This window comes from Callospermophilus lateralis, chromosome 7 (assembly GCF_048772815.1).
Source record: "Callospermophilus lateralis isolate mCalLat2 chromosome 7, mCalLat2.hap1, whole genome shotgun sequence".
Lineage (NCBI taxonomy): Eukaryota > Metazoa > Chordata > Mammalia > Rodentia > Sciuridae > Callospermophilus > Callospermophilus lateralis.
Window position 1 is genome coordinate 59,340,749 of NC_135311.1, and position 13,799 is coordinate 59,354,547.

The 13,799-nt window shown below is 33.0% G+C and overlaps 1 protein-coding gene across 1 annotated transcript in view; it reads left to right on the forward strand.

Moving 5' to 3' along the window:
* Positions 1-13,799, forward strand: part of Dpyd (dihydropyrimidine dehydrogenase) — a 798,303-nt gene that overhangs the window by 627,423 nt on the left and 157,081 nt on the right. The gene's annotated exons all lie outside the window — the stretch shown is intronic.

Consider the following 13,799-nt stretch of genomic DNA (forward strand, 5'->3'; position numbering starts at 1 on the left):
GAAGTTGAGAATTTTTTTTCATTAATTTGTTATCCATTTGAAGATCTCCTTTTGAGAACTATCTCTTCGTATATTTTGCCCATTTTTAATTGTATTATTTGGGTCTTTTGTTATTGAGTTATTCTTATATCATATACTTTCTAGATAATAAATATAACTCTCAGATGAATGGTTTGAAAACATTTCTCCCATTCTGTTAAGTTGTCTTTTAACTCAGTTGTTTCCTTTGCTGTGCAGAGTTTTCTCTGTTTGATATAATCTAATTCATCTATTTTTTCTTTTGTTTCTTGTAGTTTGGGGGTCTTATTAAAAAATTCTTGCATATATTTATGTCTTTGAGTACTTCCCCTGTTTTTTTCTAATAGTTTCACAATTTCAGGACTTACATTTAGGTCTTGGATCTTTTTTGAATTGGTTTTTGTATAGAGTGAAGGAAAAGGGCTTAATACCATTTTTTTTCTAGTGACTTTTCTTTCCCACAATGAACTGCCTTGGTCAAAAATCAGTTGGCCTTATCTGTGGGGGCTACTTCAGGTCTTAGTTCTGTTTCATTTATTCCTTATGTTCTAATACCATTGTTTTGAGTACTGTAGATTTAGACTAAGTCTTAAAGTGAAGTAATGACCTTGATTTTTTTTTTCTTTTTTGTGATTGTTTTTGACTGTTCCACATCCTGTGTGTTTCCATTAACCTTTTGATTAAGCAAGTTGGTTTCCTCAAAGAAAGCTTACTGGAATTTTGTTTTGGATTATGTTGAATCTATAGATTAGTTTGGAAAAGTTTAACATCCACATAGTATTGAGGTTCCTACTCTATGAATATAATATATTTCTTAATTTACTTCAATCTCTTTGAGGTATATGTTGTGTTTTTTGGAATATAAATGAACATGTATCATAAATATGTTCATATTTGCTGCTTTTGTGCCATTGTAAATGGTATTTAAAATTTTAACTTTCTGATTACTTGGGGGTGATATACAGAAAAAGATAGAGTGTATGATATATAGAGAGATTTTTTTCCCCTTAAGTATGATGTTAGCTATAGGCTTTTCATGGAAGCCCACTGTCAAATTGAGAAGGGTCTCAGTTATCCGTGTTTTGCTGATAATTTCCATCATGGAAGGGTTTTGAATTTTTCTAAATGTACTTTTCTTACCCTTTTGAGATACTCACATGTCTTTTCTTTTTAATCTTCCCATTGCTAAATCACATTAATTGATATTCAGATGTTAAACAATGTCACATTCCTGAAATATACCGCATTTCATCATTATGCTTTACCTTTTTATGTATTGCTAAATTCAGCTTTCTTATATCTTATTAAAAATATTTGTGTGTTACCCTTATGTCTATACTTTTATTTTCTTTAGTGTGTTTGGCAGGTTTTGATATCAGAATTAGGCTGGCTTTATAAAATGAGCTGAAATTTGGCCCTTCTACCTTCTATGAGAGTTTATATAAGATTGGTACAATATCTTCCTTGAGTTTTATAGCATTTACTGGCAACACCATATAGGCCTGTAGTTACTTTATAAAAATATTTTTTATTATAAACTCAATTTCTGTACTATTTATGAGTTTGGTTTTTTTTTTTTTTTGATTTTCTGTATTTTGTTGTGTTAGTTTTATTTCATTTATTCTGCATGGAATTTGTCCTTTTTTTTTTTAACTGTTGGGCTTAGTACATAAAGTTAACCATACTGTCTCCTTATTATCCTGTGTTTTTAGAATCTGTAATGATGGTTCTACTTTTAAGCGCTTACAGAGATTCTCCTGTTTAATTTTATCTGGTTCTGAGATATATCAGATGTTCTTGCTCACTCAGTGGTCACACAAGTTAGCTACTGGCTTTGAGACACACTTTGACTGAGGAGTACCTCCACTTTTTACTTCTAAAACATTAAGAGTCTGAGGAGACACAGTAATATATAGTTCTCTTGGGCTAGATTCCCAGGGTTGACATGTAGCTGTCCCTGGTATGGTAGGAGAGGCTACCAGACTGGTGCATGTCTTCCTGATCTAGGGTAATATGAGTTGTGTAATATTTTTTGGAAACTCGCCTAAAATAGTGTTTTAAGTGTTTTCCCTTTCCTAATTTTCCTTGGTTGTGTGGTCTATTTTATGCATGCTACATATTCCTGCGGAATTTATAATATTGCTTTAAAGTCTCAATGCATCTATAAAAGCAAAATTTTGCATCGCTGATATGATTGTGTGGAATGGAACATTTACTCTCTCATTTCATGACTTCTCTAAATATTGAAAAAGTAACATACTACCCCCATTTTAACTCTGATCTTTTCTGTCTGATAAAACTCCTCATACCATTTTTATTTTCTATCAGACTAGAATGATCCTTAGAATCTGTGGAAAGGCTATACCCAGGAACAAGTACAAAGTATATGTTCTATTTAGTTTTCACTGAGAAATATTTCAGCAATAATACATATGAATTTGTATTAATTTACAAATAGTTATTAATTGCTATTAAAACAGCAGTGTTTTAATTGATAATAACCAGCTTTGAACTTTCTTCATTTTGTCTTTTTCGGAACTGTTAAGATTTGAATATTTAAAAACTAAAATGTAAGAGTTGGAGATTCCTTGGAAAACGGGAAATGGAAACACTTTTTGATCCAGCTATCCAACTCCTTAGTCTATACCCAAAGGACATTAAAATAGCATACTATAGGGACACAGCAACATCAATATGTATTTCAGCACAATTCACAATAGCTAAACTGTGGAACCAAACTAGATGCCTTTCAGTAGATGAATGGATAAAGAAAATGTGGTATATATACACAATAGAATATTACTCAGCAATAAAAGAGAATAAAATCATGGAATTTGCAGGAAAGTGGATGGAGTTGGAAAATATAATGCTAAATGAAGTTAGCCAATCTCAAAAAAAATGTTGAATTTTTTATCTGATATAAGGGGGCTGATTCATATTGGGATTGGGAGATGGTGCATAGGAAGATTAGACAAATTCTAGATAGGGCAGAGGGGTGGGAGGGGAAGGGAAGGAGTGGAAAAGACAGTGGAATGAGATGGACATCATATCCAAAACACATGTGTGAAGACATGAATGGTGTGAGTATACTTTGTATATACATATATATGAAAAATTGTGCTCTAAATGTGTGACATGAATAGTAATACATTCTTCTGTCATATATAACTAATTAGAATAAAAAAGATTAAAATTAAAAAAAAACTAAAATATAACTAGAAATATAGATTTGATGGTAGCTGGTGGGAGGAAGGGCTGTTTCCCTCACCAAAAATATTGTATATTGTTGCCTACTCTGAGAGACCACTTTACTTTTGTTGCTAGCAGACGTGTTTCAAAAACATAACTTGTAGCAAAAGAAAGATCCATAGAGTAGAGGAAGTAAAATAGGGGGAGGGAGAAGAAGACGTAAAGCTGGGAAATGGGGATTGAAAACAAATTCCATGCATGTATGATTTTGTCAAAATGCACCCAACTACTATGTGTAACAATAATGCACTAATAAAAAATATTTTTTTAAAAAAAAAACATGATTTTTTCAATTCACCTTTCTTAGCTTGGTCCCAACCTCTACCAGATTCTGAAATATCCTAGTTCTCACCTCAAGACCTACCTATTGATCTTTCAAGAGCCCAGATAAAGTCCTGCATCTTCCATAAACTCTTCCCAAACCAGTCTTCCTGGCTTTCCCTCTCCTCTGAGCTTCCTAGTATCTATTGTTTGCCCCATAAAATAGGGCATGTGTACAAGTGTTCATCGAATCTACCCAGCCTTAGGATTTTGCTGAGAGCACCTCTTCTGTGCCTAAAGGCAACTAGCACCATGATGGTCCAAGAAATAATTTTCCCCAGCACTGCAGAAGGAAAGAAGGTAGGAAGGGAAAAGGAAGGAATAATTTCAACTGAAAATAATTTCTCATTGTTTATCCTATCAAAATTTTGGGGAAAAATTATTATCAATGAATCAAGAGAGCAATTTATCAATAGAATCTTTTCTTTTCAAAGTGCCTTGTCCATTTCACAGAGAGGAGTGGTTCTCAGAGTGTTCAGAAAAGGGCCCAGATAGATATAACTTGGTCCATACAACATCTTTGAGAGTTGTCCAGCTTGAAGAAGAGAACAAAACGTTGCCAACTATACAGCCTGGGTTTCAGCAGACTCTGAGGAACGCAGTCTTATCACAGAGCACAGAGATTTACACATGTAATTCATTGTAAAGTGAAAAGAGAATGCATTACCGAGAATGAAAGGAAAGGTTTTTACACTACAGCAAGTGCTGCCATGGACACCCTGGCCATGGAACCACCTACAGAGTCAACAGGGCACAGATTTCAGAGAGAAAAGAAATCATGGTTTTCCAAAGAAAAAATATGATCCTAATTGATGGGTGAACTCTTTGTTATTTTTTAATATGTCACCAGAAAAATGCTGACTTCTTATTATCGTGGATTCTCCCAAAGGTAAAAAGCAATTCTGATCATCAGTTTTCTCATTGTCATTATAATCTTCCTCTTTCTCCTTTTCAAATAACCATTTTGAATATACTGAAAATGATGAGGTTTTTATACAGTATATCATTTGCACTGGACATCCTTAAGCAAAATCTCATGAGAAATATTTGTACACCAAGTCTACTAACTCTCATAGTCACAACATCTTTTTGGAATAATCTATCTGTTTATATTTATAGATAAACTTTTTACTTCTACAGGCAATGAACATTGCCAGAAGTACCTATCTGAGAGAGACTGAGGCATATGTTAAGCTGGAAATACAGAAAATCCCTCATATTCAATACCAGCAATAAATTTTACCATGACATTGTAAACGGGTAATTTAGCCACATAACCCTGCATTTCTATGTGCACATGATATTCAACTTGTTGAACCTGAAATTCCTTATCTTTAAAATGGGCATATTGCATATGTGATTTACACTAATGTTATGAGGGTATAAATAATGCATGATCTAAATAATAATGAGGGTATAAATAATAGCAGAACAACTGTTACTTAACAGGTTCTCAAAATTATTTTCATTTGGCAATCTAATATGATATTGCCATTGGCTTTGAATTGTAATTTTATCATATGAAGGCCAACAACTTAAGATTTATGCAAGTTATCACATGCCACCCAGAAGTATTGTGTGTTCTCTCTCCAGTGGCTCTTGTTGGCATAGGTTACTGAAGAGCAACGAAAAAACAGAAGTACAGCTCTGGTCAATTTTAATGCTCATCACCAGATGGAATTCATAAGCTGTTTATAGTTTTCCTGAAAACTGTACTTTGAAAATATAAGCCATATTTTAAGTAAAAATATACTTTAAACATTGAAGATTGATAGAAAAATATACTGCTTTCTTCTGCATGGAGGTTATAAAGCAAATCATACAATGAGTATTTAAACATATTTATAGATGTAAATGATTTTAGTTTGTACCAGTCAATTATATGAATCACTTTACAAAAATCTTTATTCTTGTTTCCAAAGAGAGCATCTATGGAACTAACCATGGTGTACTTATTTCAGCAATCCCTTTTCTTGTAGCTGTATCTTTCCTCTGTGTAAACAGGTCTGCACACTGGATTTCTCTCTAAATCTGAATGTCCTCTTTGGCCATATTGAAGAACGTGCTTACTGTACAATTTCATTAAACTGCTGTGTTATCAGGTAATTGTTTAAACATAATGCCATAGCACTATCAAAAGGAAAGGTGAACTAATGGCATTTGCAAATGTCAGGGATTATCTTAACACTTTTATTATAGTTTATAAAAAGTAGGTTCAGGGCATTTCTTGGCAATTATTTCTACAGGAATTGGTTATTTAAATAAATTGCTAATTATCTGAAGATGACAGTATTGAAAATGCTACTAATGAGTTGTATAATAAGTGTAGCTTGTGGTGGCCACCTACAGGTTGAAAATAGAAAGAACATAGAGACTATGCCTAGTAAATGTGATGGTGTTCTAGTAACAAATTTCAAGACATTTAGCTCTTCATGCTAAGTCTTGGAGCTACGTTTTTTCATTGTGCTATCTCACAGTGGGGTTTTAAGTTCTTCATAGAGTATGATTCTTGGTAATTCAAAATTCACTTTGCTTCTTTAATTGTCTTTGTCCTATCATTCTTGGCTATAATTATCATTGGTGATAGCTGGTATGATTTTATACTTTACCATTCCAACTGAGGTAATTTTTGAGTGGAAGGGGATACTATTTATAATTATATCACGTAATTGCAAATAAGTACAACTATAATAAACTGGAACTCTCCTGGGCAAACAGAGCCATATGGTCACTCTAGTTACAGCTATTACTAACTACTCTAGCTCTAATTTAATTCAAATCCAACAATTACTGTAATGCTAATTTTCTTAGTTTATCATACCTGGATAATATATTTTTATTAGTCATAAAAATTAACTCATCATTCTGAAATTGTATATTCACATTTAAAAGGAAAAAGTGAAGCACACGGTCAGGTGTACCTGGGTCAATTACTGGATTCACACTTCCTAACAGGCTGAACTTGAGGTTGTGATATTTATCCTGATCAAGTTTCAGTTTATACATCTGTAAAAAATAGGGACAAAATACTTAATAGTGATGTCATTAGGCAATATAAAAATACCTAGGATTTATGTGGCAATTAGAAACACTCAAAAAAATAATTTTTATTTCATATATGTAATGTTAAATTTCATTTTAACTATACTTGAGTCTTTTCTAAGTTAACTTCATCTTGATGTCTGTTGGGAATCTACAGAGCATGTAAAATTGCTCTTTAATCTACCATGACAAAGTTCACAGTGTCCTTAGATTTTTAACTGGATGAAATCTACTATTCCCTGTAGTGCAAAAGTCTTTCTGTTGCTTCTTGCCTGTCAATTAGCCACGCACATTCAATGGATAGGGAAGTCCCGATGCAACTGAGTTCAAGCCGAATTTACAACAAATCGATAATAAAAACGGGAGTAATAAGACCAATAATGTACACTGAACCATTGGTTCCTGTTTCATAGACTAAGACTTTTCTTCCAGGTTATCCTTCAAACATTCGAAGACAGTTGTTAGGATTCTTTTCAACAATCATATTCATGCATATCGTTCATGTGTCTGTGAGAGATAAGAGATCATCCTATTAACTCAGTTTTGTTAATCTTTTACTTAAAATAATGGATGCAGAACCTAATGTGTTCTTTTTTTGGTGGGGGGTGGGTACTGGGGATTGAACTCAGGGGCACTCGACCACTGAGCCATATTCCCAGCCCTGTTATTTCATATTTTATTTAGAGACGGGGTCTCACTGAGTTGCTTAACACCTTGCTTTTTGCTAAGACTGACTTTGAACTCTCAATCCTCCTATCCCAGCCTCCCAAGCCACTGGAATTACAGGCATGCACTACCATACCCAGCTCCTAATATGTTCTTTTGGATGTACAGTGGATAAAATCACTGCACAAACCATATACCATATACATAAGTTCCACAATACAGATTCTGATGAAAGTCCACTTTAGGAACATTACAAAAATAGTCTTTGTTTCATTGCAGAATGAAATTACAAATTATTGCAAAGAGCATAAAAATATAATAAGATTTATTCATAAAATATTTACATTTATAGCAATAGACTCAAACTATGAATATGGAAACTTTTTAAAGTAAGATAATGACCTATCCATTCCAAGAGTATCCCCAATTCACCCCTTAACTGTTAAGTATTCATGGAATGAATGTTTATTTTTCTGATCAATTTTCTCTGGATTTCACAATAATACTAGCTTACATATATTATGGGCTGGGCACTGTGCTGAATGCTTTCCATGTATGGTATCACTTAATACTTCCTATGTTACTATGATGTCATTGGTATTAATGTCCAATTCACATATAGAGAAGACTGATATTTTAGGAAGTTAAGGAGTTTGCTACAAGTCATCATTACATAGAGCAACTGAGATAAGACAGGAACCTAATGGTTTATACTTTAAAACCTGTGCTCTTAGCATTAGGCAATACTGACATTGATTTTCACAGGTGAAGACAATGCAAAGACTGTCCTCTCTATATTTGCAGCACTGTTAGTACTCAAAATAACTGAAGAGTAGGGACTTTAATGTCACAGAGACTTGAATTTTTAATCCTAGTCTCTCCCTGTTAAACTGTGTGACATTAGACAAGTGATTTATTCAGCTTGAGCTTCTCTTTCTTCATAAACAAAATAAGAGGTGACAGCATCTGCCTTCATGGAGTTGTGAGGGTTAAACTCCACATCTTACATGGAGCCGCAGCCTCAGTATCCAGCTCGTGGAGATCACTCCAGGAATGAGTGTTCCTGCTATTTCCTCTAACAGCAGCTGACAATTTGAGACAGATAAAGGCCCCCGTTTTGGGTGAATATTATTAATTCTATTGCTTTAAAATAAAATGCCTGGCACAGGCTAGGTATAGAGTTGAATATGAATTAACTATGAATTATATTGAATATGTTATGAAGCAGGTAAGCATAAGTATAAGGATAGGAAGGCTCAGGGACAATGACAAAAAAACAGAATTTAAAAGTTTTTGTAAAGTACTTTTTACTTTTCCATAAAAACTAAACTAAAGATAATATAGAAGCAATAGATCTTGCTTTTTCTTTTTTTTCCCTAAAGATTTCACATCTCCACACATAATCCTAGATCATTTTTGTACTCAAGTTTGCAATTGAATTATGCTATTGTTCTCAGAGGATCTTAATCCATGTGTAAAGTTGTACTTTTAAATAGCTGTGCTTCACATATTTATCAGTATATTAACTTCATTAACATTTTTAACTTGTTTTGAAAAGCATAAACTTGTTGGTGCTTGATTTATGGGTATTTTATAAGAATCAATCTTTAAACTCCTAAATCCTTAAAATTCTTGATTTGCTAATATTTTCTTTCTTCTGGATGATGTTAAAACTATTAACAATTAGGCAGTCAAAGTTCAATTTCTAATGAATTCTTTATCCACGTAATTAATTATATTTTAATTAACGTGAGCAAATTAAAACTACGTTTTCTTTTTGTATACACAGTGAGGACAAGTGAGTATTATAACCCAATTTCTGTTTTATTGCCAGCTAGAGCTATTATCAGGGAGTTTATTGTGGACTTAGTTCTAACAATTAATTGTGTAACAGTAGCTGTCCTAGGAGTCAAATGATTAGGGAAAAAACAAACAGAATTAAACTCAATTATTCAAAATTCCAGTTATCCAAAATTAGCATATGTTCCACACTATCTTGCCCATTAAAAATTCCTTTTCTCTTCAAGGATTCAGTCATGCAAAGTAAATCTCTTTCTTCTTTCTCACCAATAAACTTCAGTTCCAATGTTGTCATTAAAATCCTTGTATATTGGCTTAGTGCATGGACCTTTTGATTCTCAAAAAATTTTTTTTAATATATTGACATTTGCCTTTGAGATTTTTAGCTTTGAAGTTAAAATAATCTTATCAACATTATGACATGCTAAATGACAGCTGTTAGAAAAGAAGAAAAAGGAGAGGACATGCATGGTTCTTTTAAATGTCAGTGGATATAAAATTCTATCATCATGGATATTATGCTTTTGTCTCCAATTTAGATATCAGTTTCATTGCCTCACTAAACACACAAGAACAATATAGAAGGCAATGTCCAAGTGTTTTAGCCAGTGTTTTTGCTGCTGTGACTAAAGGATCTGACCAGAACAACTCTAGAGGAAAAACATTTTACTTGAGGGCTCATGGTTTTAGAGGTCTTAGTCCATAGAACAGTGGCTCCATTCCTCAGGGCTCTAGGTGAGGCAGAACATCATGGCTGAAGAGTGTGGCAGAGGGAAGCAGCTTACATCATGTGATCAATAAGCAAAGAGCAAGAGACTCCTCTCTCCAGACACAAAATATATTCCCCAGAGCCATACCCCAATTCCTACCTCCTCCAGCCGCATCCTACCACTTCAATTAATCCCATCAGGGATTAATTCACTAATTGGGTTAAGACTCTTACAACCAATCATTTCTCCTAGAAACCTTCCTGTATTTTCTCACATGTAAGCTTTTGGGGGACACATCACATCTAAACCATAATACCAAATAAACTAAATAAGGACTCTCTCTGAAATCAGTTGTCCCTGAGAGTTACCCATAGCAGATTATACTAGCAAACTCTTCAACAATTTTCAACATATGCCCTTGAAATATATTAAATCATTTATTCCTCAAAACAACTCTATGACCTTGTTACTACTCTTCTCATTGTTTTGTAGATGTCACAATTGATCACAGTGAAATTAATATAATCTTTCACAAAATCATCTCGTAATTAGTGGATCTAGGGTTCAAGTTCGGCAGTAGGATCCCTTGTCTGATATAACTAATTCATCCTAAAACTGATTTCTTTCTAGAATTTGTATTGATAATCTTTATAATCTGTATGATGATAAAACAAATTTTAATTTTTCCTAATGGAAAACTGGTACACAGTGTATAATTGCACTAAGTCATTTACATTGAAACAACCTATCTAAGATCATGAGAACTGGTGTTTGGAATATCCATGTCAGGTATATGGAAAGGTCATAAGCTGATTAATCAGAAAACAAAGATATAGGTGCCTAATAAATATTTTGTTTATAAACAAATGAGCAGATAAATGGATAAGTGAAGACTGATTAAGGAATGCATCATGACAAGTTCATAATACATTCACATATGCATATCGGTACATAATTCTGTAGTTATTATGTAGCATTTTTCAAATTGTATTTAAGTGACCTTTGAAAAATGATAATGTCATTTTCTTGAGGAAAAAAGTTTCATCAAAATTAGAATAATTAACTTAATTCAAAATCTCTGTCTTAGCAAAATGATTTTCTAAAACATGAATCAATCCAAAAAAGTTCTGTGCAGTTTATCAAAGAAGATCTATATCCTCAAGATATTGATTTGCATTTTAAGTGTGACTACAAGGAGGGCCTACATTGATTAGAGACCAAAAGTTGCAGTTCAGTCCAGTCCATTAACTACTCCAGAAGGACTCTTCAGTGCCAATTAGAATTCTTGGCAGGGATGTTGCTATTCAAAGATCTGGTTCTTCTTTTGTTTGATTGCTTGTTGTTTGTTTGAATCCACAATTTGTATCCAATCCTGGGCACCTAAAATGGCTTGGTTTTTATTTAAAGTTTCTGAACAGATGAAACAGAATGGTGGGATGTAACTGAATTTCCTGTTAGGTTCATCGGGCCTCCCCATGTAAATGAAAGCTTAATTTAAATTGCATGTTACCTCTTAATTCATTGCAGCTTATATGATTACAATTTCTTGATTTAGACCTTGTTTTCTTAAGAATGGAGACTACATTCACATTTCTTAAATCTCTCAAATTGGCTTCTTCCTGGTCTTTGATCTAAAAACATTGTTCATAGCAGTGACATAATTTAAAAAATTGTTATATCCACTGTGACTCTACAATCTTTAGGAATTTTCAATGGCATATCCACAATTCTGTATCATGTTGTGTATGTGTGAGACAGGGTCTCACTGTGTTGCTTAGGTTATCCCTTTGGCTGAGGCTGACTTTGAACTCATAATTCTCTTGCCTCAGCCTCCCCAAGCCACTGAGATTACAGGCGTATGCTACAGTGCCCTGCATATATATTTTTCTTTGCACCAATTTTTTTTTGTTTTGAACTTATTATTTCTTCATTTCTGTCATCTTAAAAGTAAAAAAAAATCTATATTGCAATTTAGAACGATCCTTTTACATACTTCTAGTTTCCTTTGAGAAACCTTTCTTGGAGAATGAAAACCATTTATAAAATCTATTCCCCATAAAAATGCTGAGAAGAGGTAGATTGCCTGTCATATTAAATCAGTTGAGTTATTTTTTAAAAAAATAAAATGAAGTTTATAATGGAAATAAAAACTTACTTAAAAAATTTACTGTTGCCCAGCAGCAGAAAGATCTGGTTCTTCATTTTTGAATCACATTTTCTTAGAACATAATTGCCCTTAATATTTTTTAAAAAACGACAACTCTATTAGTTTTAAAATTTTTCATGTTCATTAGGTGGATTAGAAAAGTTTTAGAAAATGAAAAAAAACATGAAATAGAATATGTCATATTGATGTAATTCAACATCTTCAAATGCCAATGAGGCTTTGTTGATGTTTTTAACACCTGTGTAATAATGTTGCCCTTTAAATGTAACTGGTTAAATTTTCAAAGCTGTGTCCTGGGACTTTGCCATTTGATGTCCATTAATATCAATTGGAATATGTGGCCAAATCCCTGTATACCACTTTGAAATTTTACCCCTTAGTGTTAATGATAGTCTTCTAACAGTGCAGTTAGAAATAAATTATTTATCTGCTTAGTTCAAATTTCCTTTAGTCTCTTGGGTCAACTAAATAAGGGTGAGTTTGAATTCCAATATTTCTTTATTACTTCAAAGTAACATGTATATAAAGAACCCATTAGCTTAGTATGTATTGAGCATGTCAGTTATATTATGCAGAGATAGCTGTATACTTATCTGAGGGTTTAAGTTGTAGATTTCTGTAAAAGCTTTCCTTTAACTTTCATCTTCATTTAGATTTCTTTTTAATAGAGGTATTCATATGTATATATAAATGCATATATATACATAAATTGTGTCTGCTATATTAGCCTCCTTTATGGTTCAAACACAAAGATATAATTGATAAATATTTTGATATAAAAACATAATCTCAATCACCGATTTCTAATTTGCCTTAATACTTATGTGTGCTAAATGTCTATTATGAAATTTTAAAGTATCAGCATTGAATCTTTTGACTAAGAAATACTAAATAGAGGAAATTTTTTAATGTTTGGCACAAGAAGCACACATTTCCACATTTCCACTTGGTTTTAAGTGCAAAAGCACCGGTTATGCATAAGTTATATCTATCTGAAATTAATATAAACAGAATTTTAAAAGTTTGACTTTTTTTAAAGAACTTATTGTTTTAGAGTAGATTTATATTCACAGCAAAAACTGAGAGAAAGGCAGAGATTTCTTATATACCAGCTGCCCCCATATGTTGGTAACCTCTCTCATTATCAACATACTTCACTGAAGTGATAAATTTCTTACAACTCATGAATCTACACTGATACATCATTAGTACCCAAAGCCCATAGATCATATCAGGGTTAACTCTTAGCATTGTGTGTTTAATGAATTTGGATAAATATATGGCAACATGTGTCCATCGTTATAGTATCACACATACAGTATTTTTATTGTCCTAAAATCCTCCCTTTACTACTTCGCCAACTACTGGTCTTTTTACTGCCTCCATAGTTTTGCCTTTTACTAAATATCATTGTAGTCACTACCATACATTATATAGCCTTTTCAGGTTAAAAGCCACTGATCCCGAGCAAAGTGCCAAGTGCTTTCTTGAAGTGAGCACTGCAGTAAATACATATTGACAATGCTGATAATTGTGCTTGTGGCAACAGAGGAGATGAAAAGTACTCCATGCTTTTTAGTACAACTTTGAATCAGTTGATGTTTGAGTTGTTTTTTGAGCCCTGGTTTAAGGCAATGTCAAATTCTTACATAAAAAGAACTATCTTTAGTTCAGAAAATGACCTTAAAGGACTGTTGATTTCTGAGTGAACGCCAGGAATATCCAAATGTTTTCCTCTATTTCATAATCATTGATGCTCTTCAGGATATTTAATACTTGAGGGCCAAAAAGAGCTTCTGTACAGTGTATTGATGTTTGAAGTGACC